Source organism: Lithobates pipiens, unplaced genomic scaffold, assembly GCF_037356315.1.
Source record: "Lithobates pipiens isolate NorthernLeopardFrog02 unplaced genomic scaffold, aLitPip1_a1.2 Scaffold_18, whole genome shotgun sequence".
NCBI lineage: Eukaryota > Metazoa > Chordata > Amphibia > Anura > Ranidae > Lithobates > Lithobates pipiens.
This window is the reverse complement of record NW_027507758.1, coordinates 72,969,739-72,988,232: the sequence shown is the minus strand read 5'-3', so window position 1 is coordinate 72,988,232 and position 18,494 is coordinate 72,969,739.

Sequence of the window (18,494 nt, the reverse complement as noted above, 5' to 3'; positions counted from 1 at the left end):
ATGTTCCAACTTGCCGGAAATATTTTCCGACAAAATGCTCCGATCGGACATACTCCGATCATGTGTAGAGAATTCCGATTGGACAAAGTGCCACGCATGCTCAGATCAAATTCCTACATCAAAGCTATTGGCTACTAGCCTGAACGTAGTCCCGTCATAATGAAATAACGTCATCACGTTCTGAACGATCGGATTTTCCGACAACTTCGTCCAACCGTGTGTATACAACAGTTTCGGACAAAATCCGACGGATTTGGTTGTCGGAATCTCCGATCGTGTGTACAAGGGCTTACTTCTTTTTTTTCTCCCCCTTTTGGTGTGGCTTGCCCTATCTCCATACTGTTTTATCCTGATGCCGTTATGGAATTTTCTATCCAACTTGCCCATACTCTCTCATATTTCTCTCCATGTCCTCTCCTCCAATATGTTTCCCTATATAATGGTAGATTACTATTTACTAAATTTTTCCACTGTGTTAACGTTGGAGCTTCCGCCTTCTTCCAATTCAGCACTATTGTCTTTCCAGCATAAAAAAGCAACAGACCGACCTGTATTCTCCATCCTATAGGGGTGATATTATTCCCTACTAGTCCTAATAAGCAGATCTCTGCCTCTTGATTTAAAGAGACTGATGTTAGTATAGTAATTACTCTAAAAACCTCCCTCCAGAATATCACTATCTTTGAACAAGACCAGAATATGTGGATGAAATTTCCTGGGGTGCCTGCACATCTCCAGCAGTTTTGAGAGTTTGTTGGAAATATTTTGTATAATTTGTATGGTGTATAATAACTTCTATGTATTATTTTAAATTGTATTAATTTATCTCGCAGAGATACTAATATTTGGAGTGGAAATCTCCATATCGCCTCCCAGTTTTTATCTGCTAATGTTGGAACATCTCTTGTCTAGCTTTCACATAGCTTACTTATATCTGAAAATGTAGTTTTGGATAAGTAGCTATATAAAATTGAAATTTGCTTTTTTTTGGTCTTTTTCCTTACCATTTGCTCTAATTCTGTTTCTATCAATTGTGGGTTCCCCTCCGGGAACTGAGCTAATAAAGCATGGACCAACTGCATGTATCTAAAAGTGTAGTTCCCAGGTATATTCCAACATTTCCTTATTTCGGCAAATTAAATAATTCTCCCTTCGGGTACAACTTGTGATAGTTTTTTAATCCCAAATCTAGTCCATGCACTTGGATCTTGGATGGAATCCAAATGTTGGAGCTCTGGATTTCTCCATAATGGAGTGTTTGGGGATAAATCCCCTCTCAAATGATCCTCTTTTGCCTTGGCTGCTCTCCATATTTTTACTGTCGTAATCATCGAGGGAGTCAGATCTGACCTATATTTTAATCCGCGGAACGGCAATGACTGCAGTGCCTCCCGCGACTGGACCACTGCGGCCTCTACCATCGTGGCAGAGTCAAATCCATCCTGATTCAGCCATCTCCCTATCATCACCAACTGTGTAGCCATATAATATTTATAAAGGTCTGGGAAAGCCAACCCTCCCGTACCGCCGGACGCTTAAGTACGCTTAGTTTAATTCTAGCTAGTTTGCCTTTCCATATAAATGTAGAAAACATACCGTGTAGCTGTTTAAAGAAACTTCTTAGGCAACCACTGCAGAGAATTTCTAAATAAATACAGAAATTTAGGAAGAATCTTCATCTTTATTAAATTTATACGTCCCAGCAGCGACAGGGGCAATGCCTCCCAGAGCTTTAACTTTTTCTTACACTCCTGTATTACTGGATCTAAATTTAGCATTTTAAAGTCTTTGACCTGTCGAGATATTATTATACCTAGATACTTAAATTCTGATACCCATTTTAACGGTAGATCTGGGGGAGCTGTGTCTTGTGCCCCTTTGTCAATAGAGAATAACAAACACTTATCCCAATTCACTTTAAGCCCTGTAAACACTGAAAAAGTATGCAGTAGTTCTAGAGCTCTGTTCACTGGGGGTTATTAAAGCTCCTCTCAACTATCCTAGGCCTGTTCTTTTATCAAAAAGACTGCCCTTCATTAGCATTGTTATTTTATGTTTTTTTTCACAAAAGAAGAATTTATTGGAGAAAAAAAGTTAAAGCAGCATCAGGATGCAAATAACAATCAAATAAACAGAAAAAAATAAAAAATAAAATACCAAAGAAAACCACTAAATGAAACAAACTAATCCCCCCCCCCCCCCCAAAAAAAAATGTTTAATTAAAGAAAAAAATTAAATACAAGTTGCCTAATACAAAATCTGTCATTTTGCAACAAATCACTTTGCTTATAAAAAAAAGAAAGGAGGGAAGGAAGCATCATTTCTTTTAAAGAACTCTGCTGAGAGTCTCAGACTATGTTGCCATTATTTAAAAAAGACTATAGTGGCTTGTGTGAGAGAATCATATTTTTGTGGTTTTCCTTTGCCTTTGCCAAGTATTTGTGCAGGAACTTGAAGCTTTTGCTTAGCTCCCAGCTTGCAATAGAAGCGGGGGACAATCTCTGTTATTGGATGCTGTAGGCACACAACTTTTTGTGCAGAGAGAAACGCTGGATTTATGCATATAGGTAAAACTAACAGATCCCTAGAATTCAGTCGCCTGAATGGTTGCAGCCACTGCTTGGCTGACAATTTTACACTTGGCTCCTTAGACTTATTAATCAGATGTTGGTTGGGAGGCGGTCAACACAACCACCACTAAGTACATTTTTCAGCAGGTTCTTTTGGAATAAGTACCCCCACTGGAAAATGTTACCATTAATTGTGTTCTGGTGGGATCTCAAAATTTTGGATTTACCCTCACTTTTATTCCTGGTGCTGATCAGAGCAATTTAGAAAGTAAATCTCTCTAATGGGGATGCTATTAAAACAGTGGTTCCATCCCCTCAGCACTCTATCCAAATCTAATAAAAGAAGAAATTTCGATTTAGCTGTTTTTTACCATTTCTGTCAAGTATCTATTTCTTTCTGTGACACCATTGGAGAGAGGTGCCTTCACTTCTTGTCCCTGCTACATCAGGACAAGAAATAGAAGGTGGTTGTTTTTCTGTTTCAAATGCCACTTTATGCATTGACATACCTTGTTAGACCCAGTCTGTCCAGGCACTATGGTCATCTGCTGACTCGAAACAATCCACAGGCGGTTCAACTTATCAACAAGACACAAAAGTTAAGTCTAACACAATTCCACTACAGATAATTGCAGTACAGAGGAGGTTTTTCCTGTCTTTTGGCATGTAAGAAGACAATGGGGTTGATTTACTAAAACTGTAGAGTGCAAAATCTGGTGCAGCTCTGCATAGAAACCAATCAGCTTCCAGTTTTCTTTTCTCAAAGGGTAATTGAACAAGTTCATGTTAGATGCTGATTGTCTACCATGCACAGCTGCACCAGACTTTGCACTCTCCAGTTTTAGTAAATCAACCCTGATGTCTTTCCTAAGATCTGTCTCTGCAATTAACTAATATTGACTAACTAACTAGCATTAAACAGGAGGGAGGATAGAGGGAGATACCAAAACATAGAAGTAAACAAAGTATAGTGGCCCTACACCACCACTAGATGTCAGCATACAACAAAACAATAGTAAACTGATGCAGTTCAATACAACACAGAAAAACTGCAGCAAAACAAAAGAAACAGATATGTGGACTTTATGGTGCCAACCATAGCCCTAAAGAAGAAAGAAAAGACACAAATGTCTAAAAACACATGATTTAGTTACAATATGTTGCTAAAAGGTTGTAAGACATAACATTTAACATGCAAGCATTTGAGCAGCACAATAAATTCCCTAACAGAGCACTAGAACACAGAAAAAACTACAACTCGATGGGGCAGAATGACTGTCACTAGACAAGAAAGCACAGAAAGCAATGACTCTTAACCAAGATGGGTGATTAACATGTTTGAGGACAGCAGTGGTCACAAATAATGAGTAAGCCAGATGGAAGTCCCATACACACTATCAGTTTTTCTGCTGAGTTTTTCCTTCAAATTTACCAAAACCATATAATATGAGGTCAAACCTTAGGAGTTTCAATTTGTATGAAATCGGTCGGGCCCTTGCACTACATGGTTTTGGTAAACCTGAAGGAAAAAAATCAGCAGAAATTTTGATGGTGCGTTTGGGGCATTAGGCTTCTTTCACACTAGCTGACTCCAAAGTTGCATTATTTTCAGTGCAACTTTGGAGTCCTACTTTGATACAACTTTTAAGTGACTTCAATATGACTTTTCCACTCTTTGGCATTGAAGCCATGTCAGGAACCTTTTCTGAAGCTACAGCGACTTCAGTAGTGTCAATTGGAACAGCTCTCATAGAGATACATGTCATTTCACATGCCCTGTGACTTTAGGTCTCACAAGCCAGATCCTAAGTTGCACAAGTGTGAAAGGAGCCTAAAAGTAACTTCATCTCTCCAGGCTTCTCCAGTTGGGCAAAACTAGTTATTGACCTGCTTGGAGATGTGTGCAGTTCTCTGACACTGAGAGGAAAGTGGAATCCCATTCTTGGCTTTCCCTACCACAAAAAAAAAAACATAATCTCACTCCTTGTGACACATACAGTATCATTCTATTCATAGCCAAATATTTTTTTTGTATTTTTGTTTTAATCGCCACCCTACGACTGTCCATGTCAGCCAAAATTGGATGAGGTCAGATTCTAAATGGGTTGCTAAGACACTTGACTGGGCCACTAAGCAACTGATGCTACAAGTTTCTCATGCTAGGTACACTTGAAGTGGACTTTTTTCTAAATTCCTTATCAGCACTTCCTGGTCTTTCCAGGCAATGGTGACAAAGCTAGTGCCTCACAGTTACTGTCTGGAAAGAAAGCACCAGTGCCTTCCATGGGGGTTCTTGTGATCTGGTTTGAAAAATAACAAAATTTCGCAAAATTTCAGTATTATCGGTGGATCACCATAGAGAACAAGGAAAGTTACGTTGGCCCACCGATTATTTTTTTCATTTTAATTGGTGGAGCAAGAAGCAGAGGACGGTTAGGATGGACCAACAGAAAAGTGGCAAACAAGTACGAATAAAGCTTTTATATACAAGTAAGTCCACTTGTTTCACTGTAGACATTTCAATGGCATTGGCAGTGTTTTAGGAGAGGGAGGGAAGGTCTGTTATAAACAGGAAGTGTCTACAGCTCCTGGAGAGTAAAAAAAGTCACCACCAATGTCCAAATCAAGACATTAAAGACAACCTGTACTTTACACATATAAATAATAGATTCACTTTACTGTAGTGTCTCTGGCTAGCATTGCCCAGGATCCCTCTTGCCCTTATACAGTATTAGGCCAACTGCTGGGCAAGCTGAAGCTTACACAGAGCTGCACAAGCTCCCATGTGAATGTGCTCAGGTTTGCTGGTTGGCTGGTCATACTTCTAACATTGTGGGAAGGTAAAGGGTGTGTCACATTATCCTCATACCCCCGAACCTCATCTTCTGGGGTCCCCTGGTGGCTCTCACGCCACCTCCCCATATCAGATAACCTCCTAGGATAAGTGATCTCCCGAAGGGGTTACCTTGCGGGTGCGCTCCCAAGTCCAGCATTCAGCATCCATAGCCGGAAAATGTATGACTTAGCCCCACCTCCCGCGGCCACGTCATTGGATTTGATTGACAGCAGCGGGAGCCAATGGCCGCGCTGCTATCAATCTATCCAATCAAGAGCCGAGAACCCTGGGCAGAGAGACAGCGTGTCCCCGCCGGGTCCAGTTCCAGGGCTCAGGTAAGTAAAATGGGGGGGCTAGGGGGCCGGTCACTGCCATGTGTTTTTTCACCTTAATGTATAGGATGCATTAAAGTGAAAAAACATGAAGGTTTACAACCCCTTTAAGCATATTATGTTTATTATATTTTCATTCATGCTATTTTAATATTATTTAAACAAGCCCAGCAGAATCCACATCTATGTAAATGATTCATTTTCAAACTGAGTGCCATAATAAAAGCTGAAGGGCTCTTTCCTTGGTATTATTTTATTTCAGGACAGGAACTCCCGAATCTCATAAACTAATAACAGTAAAATATTAAATAGCGAACAGATGTGATACCTCAAAATAAGAGGACGGCGTAATCATTTTTATATGTTGGCAGATTAATTTTTTTGTTTTATCACTGGAGAATAGGTAGTCCCTCCCTTCTTCTGATGGTCAAATAAAGGAAACCATTAAAAATGTGAAGAAAATGGCAGCTTTCTTGTCCAGTAACTTTGTCTGCTCTTATCCCGGCTCCGGGGATTTTATCTTTGATCTGCAGTTTCAGTTCTAGTATTTGCCTTTTTGTATGAGCCAGTTCATTGCTGGATGCCTCTGTGGTGAAGAGAACATTTATTAAAGACTGTCCAGCAATTTTCTCTCTTCGCATAACACGGGATTATAAAATTCTCCGGCGGGCTGACTGTGTATTCCGAAGCCCCCGGGAAAGATTCTTCCTTTGTATTATTCAAAGTGTGCCTTACCGTGCCAATAATGACTCAGTCCTTTCTTTTGAGTCTTTCCAAACCTCTCATCTCCTTAGTAGCCTTTTATATTTGGAGGTGTTACACATCACTTACGAGGCACGCTACCAATGTGCAAGCCTATGAGCATTGAATACCAAAAATGGTTCATCAGTCTGCAGTGTCTATTATGAACCCCTGTCATAGTAGAAAGACAGGTTCTCTTTGTATTCCCCAGCTTCTTCACTATTTTTCATTCTTTCCATGTTTCAAATTTTTCCTTTTAGACCTACCCCACATCTTAAAGAGACACTGTCACCTTGCCCATTTAGAGAAGGAGTGGCAGAGGAGCACTGGGATGGTGAGTGTCAGTGGGTCCAGGGAGCTCTTTGCAAAGACACTTGAGTTAATTTACAAAAACTGGAGATTGTAAAATCTGGTGCAGCTCTGCATAGAAACCAGCTTCCAGATTTTTGGTCAAAGCTTAATTGAACAAGCTGGAGTTAGAAGCTGATTGGCTACCATGCACAGTTGCACCAGATTTTGCATTTTTCAGTTTTAGTAAATCAACCCTACTATCAATTTGCCCTGAATAGCCAAGTTGATGCTGTCTCTTTAAAAAGCTAAATATTGCAGATACTCACATTATTTATAACTTACTAAAAGGAAATGCACATGAAAAAGGCAATACACTTGGGTTCATTTACTAAAGACAAACAGAATGTTGACCTTGCAAGGAAGGTTGCACTTTGGCAGGGAATGTGCCCCCGAGCTTATGTGGTGAAGTTTCACTTTACAAAGAATACCCAATTGTGTGCAAATCAATTTTAAATAACTGTATTTTTGCATGCACATGATTAGATAATGGAAGTCAGCAGAGCTTTACCACATTCATTAAGCTCTGGGACAAAGAGGAGGTTTGATGGTAGCCAATCAGCTTCTAACGTCAGCTTGTTCAATTAAGGTTTGACAATAAAAACCTGAAAGCTGATCGGTTTCTATGCAGAGCTGCACCAGATTTTGCACACTCCAGTATTAGTAAACTCACCCAAAAGTCCCTTGCAAAGTAAACAGCCTTTTTACCTTTAGTAATCAACTCCTCTGTGTATAACCCCAAATGCATCTCCTTTTTTGATAAATCTATAGCCATTCCTTTTGCTATCTGTCAGAAGCATGTACATTTCCTGTTTCATAGCAGCTGCTGGTGTCACTCCAGCATCCCAATTTTGGCTGAGCTGCACTCTCCCTGTCTAACTGTCCACCTGCAGGGTGATTGATGTAGACACAACCTCTGGGTGGAGTTCACACCTATTTTAGACCAGCCAATCCCTTAGTATCATGCTTGTGATAGTGTTTAACCACTTCAGCCCCGGAATGTTTTGCCCCCTTCCTGACCAGGCCATTTTTTGTGGTTCGGCACTGCTGTGATGCTTTAACTGACAATTCCACGGTCGTGCAACGTTTTCTTTTGGTGGTATTTTATCGTCTCTGCGTTTTTTATTTTTTGCGCTATCAATTTTAAAACGTGCCAATTTTGAAAAAACACAATATTTTGTCGTTTTTGCTATAATAAATATCCCAAAAAAAAAAAAAAAACTAATTTTCTCCTAGGTTTAGGCTGATATGTATTCTTCTACATATTTTTGGTAAACAAAATCTCAATAAGTGTATATTGATTGGTTTGTGCAAAAGTTATAGCGTCTACAAAATAGGGTAGAGATTTATGTAATGTTTTATTATTATTATTATTTTTTAATAGTAATGGTAGTGATCTGCAATTTTTTATCGGGACTGTGGACATTGCGGCTAAAAGATTGGACACTTTTGACACTATTTTGGGACCATTGGCATTTATACAGTGATCAGAGCTAAAAATAGCAATTGATTACTGTATAAATGGCACTGGCAGGGAAGGGGTTAACTGTGTTCCCTGTGTGTGTTCTAACTGTAGTGGGGATGGGACTGACTAGGGGAGGAGAGTGATCGGTGTTCATACTTTGTATGAACACACGATATGTCTCCTCTCCCATGAGAGAACCGGGATTTGTGTGTTTACACACACAGATCCCGGTTTTCGCTCTGTCACAAGCGATCGCGGATGCCTGGTGGTCATCGGCTCCGGGGACATTAATGTCATGTCTTAAAGGAGCGACGTACAGCTATGGTGATTTGCCCAGCCGAGCCAACCTGTCGCAGTATAACTGTGGTGGCTGGTCGGCTAGTGGTTAAAACATATGCTTCAAGCTCCTTGTTTACCTGCCTTGTTTCCATGCCTTGACCTTTATCTTCACCTGATCCCTGCCCCGCCAGCTTGGATTTCCTTGTTATCAACCTTGGATTGAATTTTGGATTACTCTCTAAATTCTGCCTGCCTTTTGACTATGGATTTGACCCTGACTACTCTCTAAATGTGTCCTTCCCTGAACCAAGAATGCCTTTGGACTATTCAGCCTGTAACAGTACCTGTTTGGTTTGCTAAGCCTGAGCCTGCCCCAGTGTGGTGGCCATGCACTATAGCATTGTGTATAAGACCTGGGGGCAACCAAGTATCAAGAGGCCTGCATGCTTTATTGGAAAGAGGGCTACTAACGGTTTAGAACACAGCGCCAGCTATAGTGCCTGACCACATATACTAGGGGTAGACATGACACTATCTTGGATTTGGTGCAGACTCTCATTGGGAATCATTAGCTTCTTTTGAGTAAATCTGAGCTTCTGGTGTATTGCTGTACCTTTAAATTGTTTAACAAAAAAAACAAAAAGTAAAACTTGCGCTTGGTAAAAAATTAGTTGATATGGAAGAAATCAATTTAAGAAAATAGCAGCTAAGCACAAAAAAACAGATACTAGGTCTAAATAACAGAGATGTGAAAAACAGTGCAGCGCTTAATGTGTATAGATATAACACGTGACTGAATACAGTAAAGCAATAGATCAGGAAAAAAACTTCAAAGGTAATGTTTCCAAAAAGTAAAACATCAATAGTAAAAAATATAAATGTGCATATTGTGCAATAAACAAAGAAGCAATAAATTAAAATTGGTTATTAAACCAAAAAGATCAAAAAATTCCTTTTAAAAAAGGCAAATAGTTGTTTAAACTACAGCTTATTGCTATGAAGCACAAATTTATAATTAAGTGAAAAAAATTAACAACAAGATTGAAAAACAAATTAAAACAAGTCCCATGCCTTGGATGAGTGAAGTGATTTACAAGGCCCCATATATGTGAAGATAAAAGTTCATTAAGTGAAACGTAAGTGAATAAAACTTTAAAGTTGGTCCCAGGTATCACTGGTGTAGGTGCTTGACCACGTAAATTCTTTCGCTGTACAATTTAAGTAAGTAGTAAAGGCTTACCAGAGCAACCATTAGTGTGCGCAGATACGAACTCCCAAACGATTAGGATCGGACAAGATCGTTCCTCCGACACTCCTCGTATAAATGGATGATTCGAATCACCTTTGGGGGTAGGAAGGTGAAAACTCACCCACACCTTCGGATGTTCCTTGAACGTCGTCCGTTCCAGTCAGTTCGAAAATTTCAAGTTGGCGTATCACCAAATGGATGAAAAAGGAAAAAAGCGCCCAATCGTGTGATAAAGTCTAAAACACGTGAACTTTATTTTTCAACCAGATAGACGTTGAAAGCTACAAATGACTCGATCGAGTCGCATAAAATTGAACGAAGAAAAATGCTAGCAAAAATATAAAATCAAGCAGATAAAAATATTATTTTGTGTTATTAAAAATGACCGAATCTTGGGCCCTGAGCTTCCCGACAGACCAAATGTGATCTTTAGGGGTGCAACCAGCTTGCGAAACATGATTGCTCCAAATGTCCCTGACCCCCCCCACTAGACCCACATTTTTTGGTGATTTGAAGGGCTTCTACCCCTGTGGGAAATGTAGAGCTTGTAAGCTAAATGCTCTACGGGGTAGGAGATTCACTGAGTTCACCTCGGCTAGCAATGGACTCACTTACCCCATACGAACATTCATTACTTGCACCACCAAGTGCGTTGTGTACTTACTTAGATGTCCATGTGGTTTGGAGTATGTGGGACGCACAGTACGCATGCTACATGTGCGCCTGGGGGAACATATCACTAACATTTGTAAAGGATTTGACAAACATAACGTTAGTAAACATTACGATCTAAAACACAATCGTGACCCAAGAGGTACCACCTTTCTGGCTTTAGAAAAATATACCCCTCACTGGCGCGGCAGTAATGCCAAGCGCACTATTTCCAGGGCAGAAACAAACTGGATCCATAAATTAGGGACACATATTCCTGGGGGACTTAACATCGAATGGGACATCAACTGTTTTATCAATAACGGTTGATTCAACATTCCCTTCCTCCCCTCTTACTGTACTGATTTTGTATTTAGTTTGGGTTTTATACACTGTGATGATTAATTTTACTATCATTATTTGTATTTCTGTAGCAATTTTTGCTAGTTAGTCTATACAATTTTTTATGTAATCTATATATATTTTATGAGAATAGAATGAATGTAATGTTCCTTCTAAACCCGCTATATATGTCTCATCCATGAAATTTTTGTGACTGGACTATGGGTAATGGTGGGTAGCTAATGCTGTTTAGGCCCCCACCATAATATTACGGTCATTTTTCTTCCTTTGGATGGTAACCTACACGTATGTATTATATATATATATATTTTTTTTTTTGAACCAAGCCACCCATTTTTGGGACATATATGCAGTTAGACAGCCATCATTTGTCAAATAAAGGGGGGGATTTATCATAGGATTTAATGTTTGTATTTTTCATTGGTTATTTTTCATTAGTTATTTTTACATTTGAGTTCCACCATTATGTTATGATGGAACTCCAATTTTATTTTAACAAACTGGTCGTTGACCGTCTTTGTCCTTCTTCATCCTTTCTATTATGTGGTAATCAATCCGAAGGGACTGGTCATTTGTGGGTTAAACCGATTATGTACGGACGTTTTGGTCTGCACCTATGGCAGGGCTCCCTACCTCACCCATAGGCTATTTAAACCTTTAGCACGAGGGTGTGGGCGTACCCCTGATGACGTCAATTTATGACGAAACGATCGTCGGGTAGATACGTCTACATCTCGTGCTATTTTTATCTGCTTGATTTTATATTTTTGCTAGCATTTTTCTTCGTTCAATTTTATGCGACTCGATCGAGTCATTTGTAGCTTTCAACGTCTATCTGGTTGAAAAATAAAGTTCACGTGTTTTAGACTTTATCACACGATTGGGCGCTTTTTTCCTTTTTCATCCATTTGGTGATACGCCAACTTGAAATTTTCGAACTGACCGGAACGGACGACGTTCAAGGAACATCCGAAGGTGTGGGTCAGTTTTCACCTTCCTACCCCCAAAGGTGATTCGAATCATCCATTTATACGAGGAGTGTCGGAGGAACGATCTTGTCCGATCCTAATCGTTTGGGAGTTCGTATCTGCGCACACTAATGGTTGCTCTGGTAAGCCTTTACTACTTACTTAAATTGTACAGCGAAAGAATTTACGTGGTCAAGCACCTACACCAGTGATACCTGGGACCAACTTTAAAGTTTTATTCACTTACGTTTCACTTAATGAACTTTTATCTTCACATATATGGGGCCTTGTAAATCACTTCACTCATCCAAGGCATGGGACTTGTTTTGATTTGTTTTTCAATCTTGTTGTTTATTTTTTTCACTTAATTATAAATTTGTGCTTCATAGCAATAAGCTGTAGTTTAAACAACTATTTGCCTTTTTTAAAAGGAATTTTTTGATCTTTTTGGTTTAATAACCAATTTTAATTTATTGCTTCTTTGTTTATTGCACAATATGCACATTTATATTTTTTACTATTGATGTTTTACTTTTTGGAAACATTACCTTTGAAGTTTTTTTCCTGATCTATTGCTTCACTGTATTCAGTCACGTGTTATATCTATACACATTAAGCGCTGCACTGTTTTTCACATCTCTTTAAATTGTTTGTAAACCCAAACATTCATTGCCCCTCAGGTCACAATTCTTCTCAGCAAGTGCTATATATCTATACAACTATCTTTTTTATTCAGATATGCGCAAAGTAGAAATAATAATTGTTCCTGCAGGGTCTGCATCTTCCAGGTTAGGGGCATCAATGCTAACCACAGTGTGCAGTTCATGTGGTAGCGGCATCGGCCCGCTGTGTGCGTTCATTGATTCATACTACAGGATTTTGTGCCAACACACATGCTCAACAGCTTTCGGCAGAGGAAATAGAAAAATGTGCTTAGGAACACTCACTAGGAGAAACATACAGGCTTCCTACAGATCACACATGTAGAAAAGAAAAAAGCACGAAAATATTAAATCCCTATTCAACAATCGGTGAAAATAGGTATTTTCGAAATGAAAAAACATTGATATTATGATTTTGCAAATTAAATATCATACAGTTGGGTTTATATGTACTTTAATCTATAATTCTCTACTCTTGTCCAAGTCATTATCACGTTCCAGTCTTCTGTCTTCCTTCATCATTGCTTTTCCCTTGTGATATCACTCTCCACTCATTATTCTTCTTGTAGTTTCCAAGCCTCCATCACTCCCCACTCTGAAAACATCACCTTCACCTATGTCTCCAGTTTTCCAAATCTTTCTTCATATCAATCTTCACAATTTCCATTATGACTTTTGTAAGGTTTTTGTCTTTCAGTCATGTGCTCATTGATCTCCCTTGGTATATTTTAAAGTAATTTAAGATATTCACAATGTTTTAAATAAACATATTCAAATTGTATAATGTTAAATATTATAATATTATTTATTATATAATAAAATAATATTATGTATGTGTTAAGGTTTAAAAAGTATTGTTTCAATGAGAGATGTGTGCAATGTTGTAACCAGGTCTGGGGCAAGGGGTGGGCAGGAGGGACGGCTGCTCTGGGCACGGTGGTATCATGTGAGGTTCGAGGGCACCAAACGGAGAATGGGGGGGGGGGGGATCTGGGTTGGGAAGGGAAATGTGGGGAGCAGCAGGAGGCAAGAATTGTTCTAGGAGGGGAAATTTGGGGAGGTGTGCTAGGAGTGGAGATTTAGGGGTTTGTGCTAGAAAAGGCAATTTGGTTTGGGGGGTTGGAGGGGATTAGTGATATCTATGCAGCCACCGCATCCCAATTGACAGCAATGGGGCCTGCATGGGGATGCACGGAACACTGTGCATCCCTGTCCAGGTAAACATGGTACTCATACAGGGCATGGATTCTCTCTCCCCCCATTTTACCAAGGCCTTAAAATTTAATTTTAGAAACATTTTACGCCTTGCTTTTTTTGACTTTTTTCATGATTTTCTGCATTAAAAAATGAGTGCCTATTTGACCCCGCTATGATTGGGAGATCAAACAAACTTTCTTAAAACTAGAAATTTCAAATGACATTCTACTAGTGTTTTGCCAGCCAAACCCTGTACCACTATATCTAAAACTTAAAAAAAAAAAGTTTTGGCTTTAGATACACTTAAAAAAATAACAAAGAAGGGACAAAAGGAGACAGAATAATGAAGAATAATGAAAAAGGGGGAAGAAAGGCAATTAAACTTAATGGAGAAAATGAGGCACATTGCAAACATAATACAGATAGAAAATGTTATAAATGTTATCTTTATCACTGTCCACCTTCCCTTGTCTCAGCTGCCTCCACTCTCTTATCATGTCTCATCAATCACTTCTCTCCTTAATGTCTTCATTATTGCTCAGTAGTCCTTGGTGACTTCATCCTTTGATCTCCCTCTGTATGATCTCTTCGTCTGTCTTCTTCAAAAATGTCATCACCCTATTAATATCAATACTATCTTTTGTTTGTAAACCAAGAACATATTAAACAGCTCTGTACATCGAGTAATAAAGAGATAAAAAAGGGTGCAGATTTAAGGACCTGCCTTAACTAACACTAAAAGAAATGAAAAATTCTAAATAAAATGGCTGACTGATTGTTGCCCAACTTCTGTCTCATGTCTATGACTCCTAGCAGACTGATCCCAAGGGAAAAGATCTGTTATAAAAGACAGAAATGCTGACTTTTCACTATTGTTTTATTTTAAATAAGATCGGGTTATGAGTTTCTGGCCAATGCTCTCCCTCTATTTTCTAAACATGCATGTTCAGACCTGAGAAAGCACAAATGTGTGGTAGCTGGTTCACAGAAAAGTTTCTGCATGGTCAGGTTTTGCGCTCATGTCCAATCACTCTCTTGGGTCCATAGAAAGCTTAAAGCCCAACTGCAAGTTGGAAAGTCTACTCAATGGAGCATCAAAAAAAAAAAAAAAATCAATATACTATACATACATTTTCAGCTGTTCCATGACTGGGGTCCTCTTCCTTTTGTGATCTTCTGTAGTGGTGGATGTAGTCATATGAACACCAACAGGACACCCTAGCCTCACAGGTAGTGGGTTACATGACACTGATCATCACTCATTCTGGAAGAGAAGTGGTGCTGGACCTCAGAGAAGGTAATATAGCAATGAAAGACTTTTTTGTTTTTGTTTTATTGAAATTAAAACGTATTTGAAGTAAAGTGTTGAAAGAATTGGAGACTAGACTGGAGAATGCCCTATACAACCAGGGCTGCTGTTTGAAATCATGAGGCCCCATACAGCCTATCTGACAGGGGAAATCCCCGTCTAGTTGTTACTGGTGACTGCAGGTGACCCAATAGGAAGATTTCTCATCACTTTTAAAGTAGAGCTTTAAAGTAGCAGATATATTTTATTATTTTCAATATATGCATGCAAAGACATTTGGTAGTATTGCACTTGTTGGAGTATATTACTTCTTAGTAATCACAGAACTCCACATCACTATGTCTTTTTTCTGTCTGTCAAGAAGACAACATTAAACCCTTCAGACCTGGTATGGATTTTATAGGGGAACCCTGTGAAAAAAAAGTGGTGTCACTAGGGCTGGTGTCACCTGGAGTTGTAAAATATGGTGTACCCCCCCAATAATTAAGGGGGATCTCAGGAGACTGTGATGTAAGGGAGGCCTCTAATGTGAGGGGGTCTCTGGTTATCTCTGGTCCACAGAGATTGTATACATCAAAGTTCCCCTTTACCCCAAAGTTTCCCATTAAACCAATGTGCCAGACAATAATCATTTGAACCAAATACGTTTATCTTGGTCTCATCAGACCATGGGACATGGTCCCAGTAATCCATGTCCTTAGTCTGTTTGTCTTCAGCAAACTGTTTGCAGACTTTCTTGTGCATCATCTTTAGAAGAAGCTTCCTTCTGGGACGACAGCCATGCAGGCCAAATTGCAGTGTGCGGCATATGGTCTGAGCACTGACAGGCTGACTCCCCACCCCTTCAACCTCTGCAGCAATGCTGGAAGCACTCATATGTCTGTTTCCAAAAGACAACCTCTGGATATGAGGCTGAGCATGTGCACTCAACTTCTCTGGTAGATCATGGCGAGGCCTGTTCTGAGTGGAACCTGTCCTCTTAAACCACTCTATGGTCTTGGCCACTGTGCTGCAGCTCAGTTTCAGTGTCTTGGCAATCTTCTTATAGCCTAGGCCATCTTTATGTAGAGCAACAATTCTTTTTTTCAGATCCTCAGAGAGTTCTTTGCCATGAGGTGCCATGAGGGGACCAGTATATGAAAGTGAGAACGATAACACCAAATTTAATACACCTGCTCCCCATTCACACCTGAGACCTTGTAACTCTAATGAGTCAGATGACACTGGGGAGGGAAAATGGCTAAATGGGCCCAATTTGGACTTTTTCACTTGGGAGGTGTACTCACTTTTATTGCCTGCAGTTTAGGCATTAATGGCTGTGTGTTGAGTTTCTTTGAGGGGACAGCATATTTACACAGTTATCCATGCTGTTCACTCACTACTTTACATTGTAGCAAAGTGTAATTTCTTCAGTGTTGTCACATGAAAAGATATAATAAAATATTTACAAAAATGTGAGGAGTGTACTCTTGTGAGATACTGTAGGTATCTCTATAGAATGGGAGGTTATTATTTATCAATTGTTTCCAGTATAAAAGTGTAGGAGGTCGAGGTTTCACGGCCGAAGGGTGCATTGCTGTGTATTGGACTTCCTATTTCTAGTCCCGTCGTACGTGCTGTACACGTCATCGCGCAAGCTTTCGACGGACTGTTTGTGCATCCGTGTGTGGTCAAGTCCGTTCATTCGAAAGTAGGACGGACTGTCCGTCGGATTGTATGACGGACTAAGTAGGCCATACAATCCGCCCGTGTGTACGCGGCCTTAGACTGTCCTGTGGAAACTGCGCATGAAAAATATGGAGAAACTGGAGATATCTAAATGAATAAGAACTAGGTAAGTTAACCCTTTCCCGCCGAGCGTACGCACATCTGCGTACTCGGCTTCTGGGGGTTATACCGGGATGATGCCCGCACCTGCAGGCATCATCCCGGTACCGTTTTTTACAGCAGGCGATTGGCTATCCAGGCATAACAACCGATGCGGCTTCCCCCCCTCCCGCCGCCTCTCGCCGCTGTTACCGGTGCTCCCGCTCGATCGGGAGCACCGATTAAAGATCCGTCGGCTCTGGCTGCTGGGGAGGAACTGGAACGAAGCCGTAATCGGCTTCGTTCCAGTCTCCTCATCGTAAACACGGAAGCGACGTCATGACGTCACTTCCCGTTTACTCGGCTGCCAATGGCGCCGGTTTTAAAAAAATATCCGGTATTCAGAATCGCCGTTTTCGGCGATCTGAATACATTGAAGTGTAAAGGAGGGGTGGGGGGTCTTTTAGACCCCCGATCCCTCCATAAAGAGTACCTGTCACCACCTATTACTGTCACAAGGGATGTTTACATTCCTTGTGACAGCAATAAAAGTGATCAAATTATTTTTTTTTTTTTTTTTAAACAATTTAGTCATTTAAAAATAAATAAAAAAAATAAAAAAATAAAAAAAAATTTTTCAAAGCGCCCGCCGTCCCCGCGAGCTCGCGAAGCAAAGAAAACGCATACGGAAGTCGCGCCCGCGTACGTAAACGGTGTTCAAGTCACACATGTGAGGTATCGCCGCGATCGTCAGAGCGAGAGCAATAATTCTAGCAGTAGACCTCCTCTGTAACGCTAACCTGGTAACCGTAAAAAATTTTTAAAGCGTCGCCTATTGAGATTTTTAGGTACCGTACTTTGTCGTCAATCTACAAGTGCGTGCAATTATAAAGTGTGACATGTTTGGTATCTATTTACTCGGCGTAACATTATCTTTCACATTTCGCAAAAAAATTGGGCTAATTTTACTGTTTTTTTTTTTTTTATTCACGAAAGTGTCCCTTTTCCCAAAAAGTTGCGTTTAAAACACCACTGCGCAAATACCGTGTGACATAAAATATTGCAACAATCTCCGTTTTATTCTCTAGAGCCTCTGCTAAAAAAATCTATATAATGTTTGGGGGTTCCAAGTAATTTTCTAGCAAAAAATATGTATTTTAACTTGTAAACACCAAATTCCAAAAATAGGCTTAGTCATGAAAGGGTTAAAGATTGAGGTAAGTGTAGAAAAGGTAGATCATTTCCAATCAGTAACCACTTGAGGGAGTAATTTAATATTATATTTAGTCCATGCAATAGGCTCTGGTACTAAAAATTGAGGAAAAGAAGGGTTAAACTATAAAGAGGAGTTTGGAGAGATCACACCCTTTGGATAAGACTCGCATCTAAGACCAGCCTCCCATACATGGATAGTATTAAGCATTGAACCACTCAGTAAGTTTATTGTGTAAAATAATACATAAATACAGTCACTTTTATGTGCCGTTTAAACCTGGCACCTAGTGTATGCAGCAGTGAGTTGTGCATGGGGGTACCCGCCGTCACTTATTCCATGACCAAAAGTGAGACACGAGTCCCCCGGCCTGAGATGGCATCAGAGGAAGTTTGCTTTAAAATGATGTGAGCCTAGCTTCAACGTGTTTCCACCTGAATGGTCGTCCTCAGGAAGTAATCCAAGAGGAGTTAAGCAAAAAGGAGAAATGCCCCACAAAGGAGGG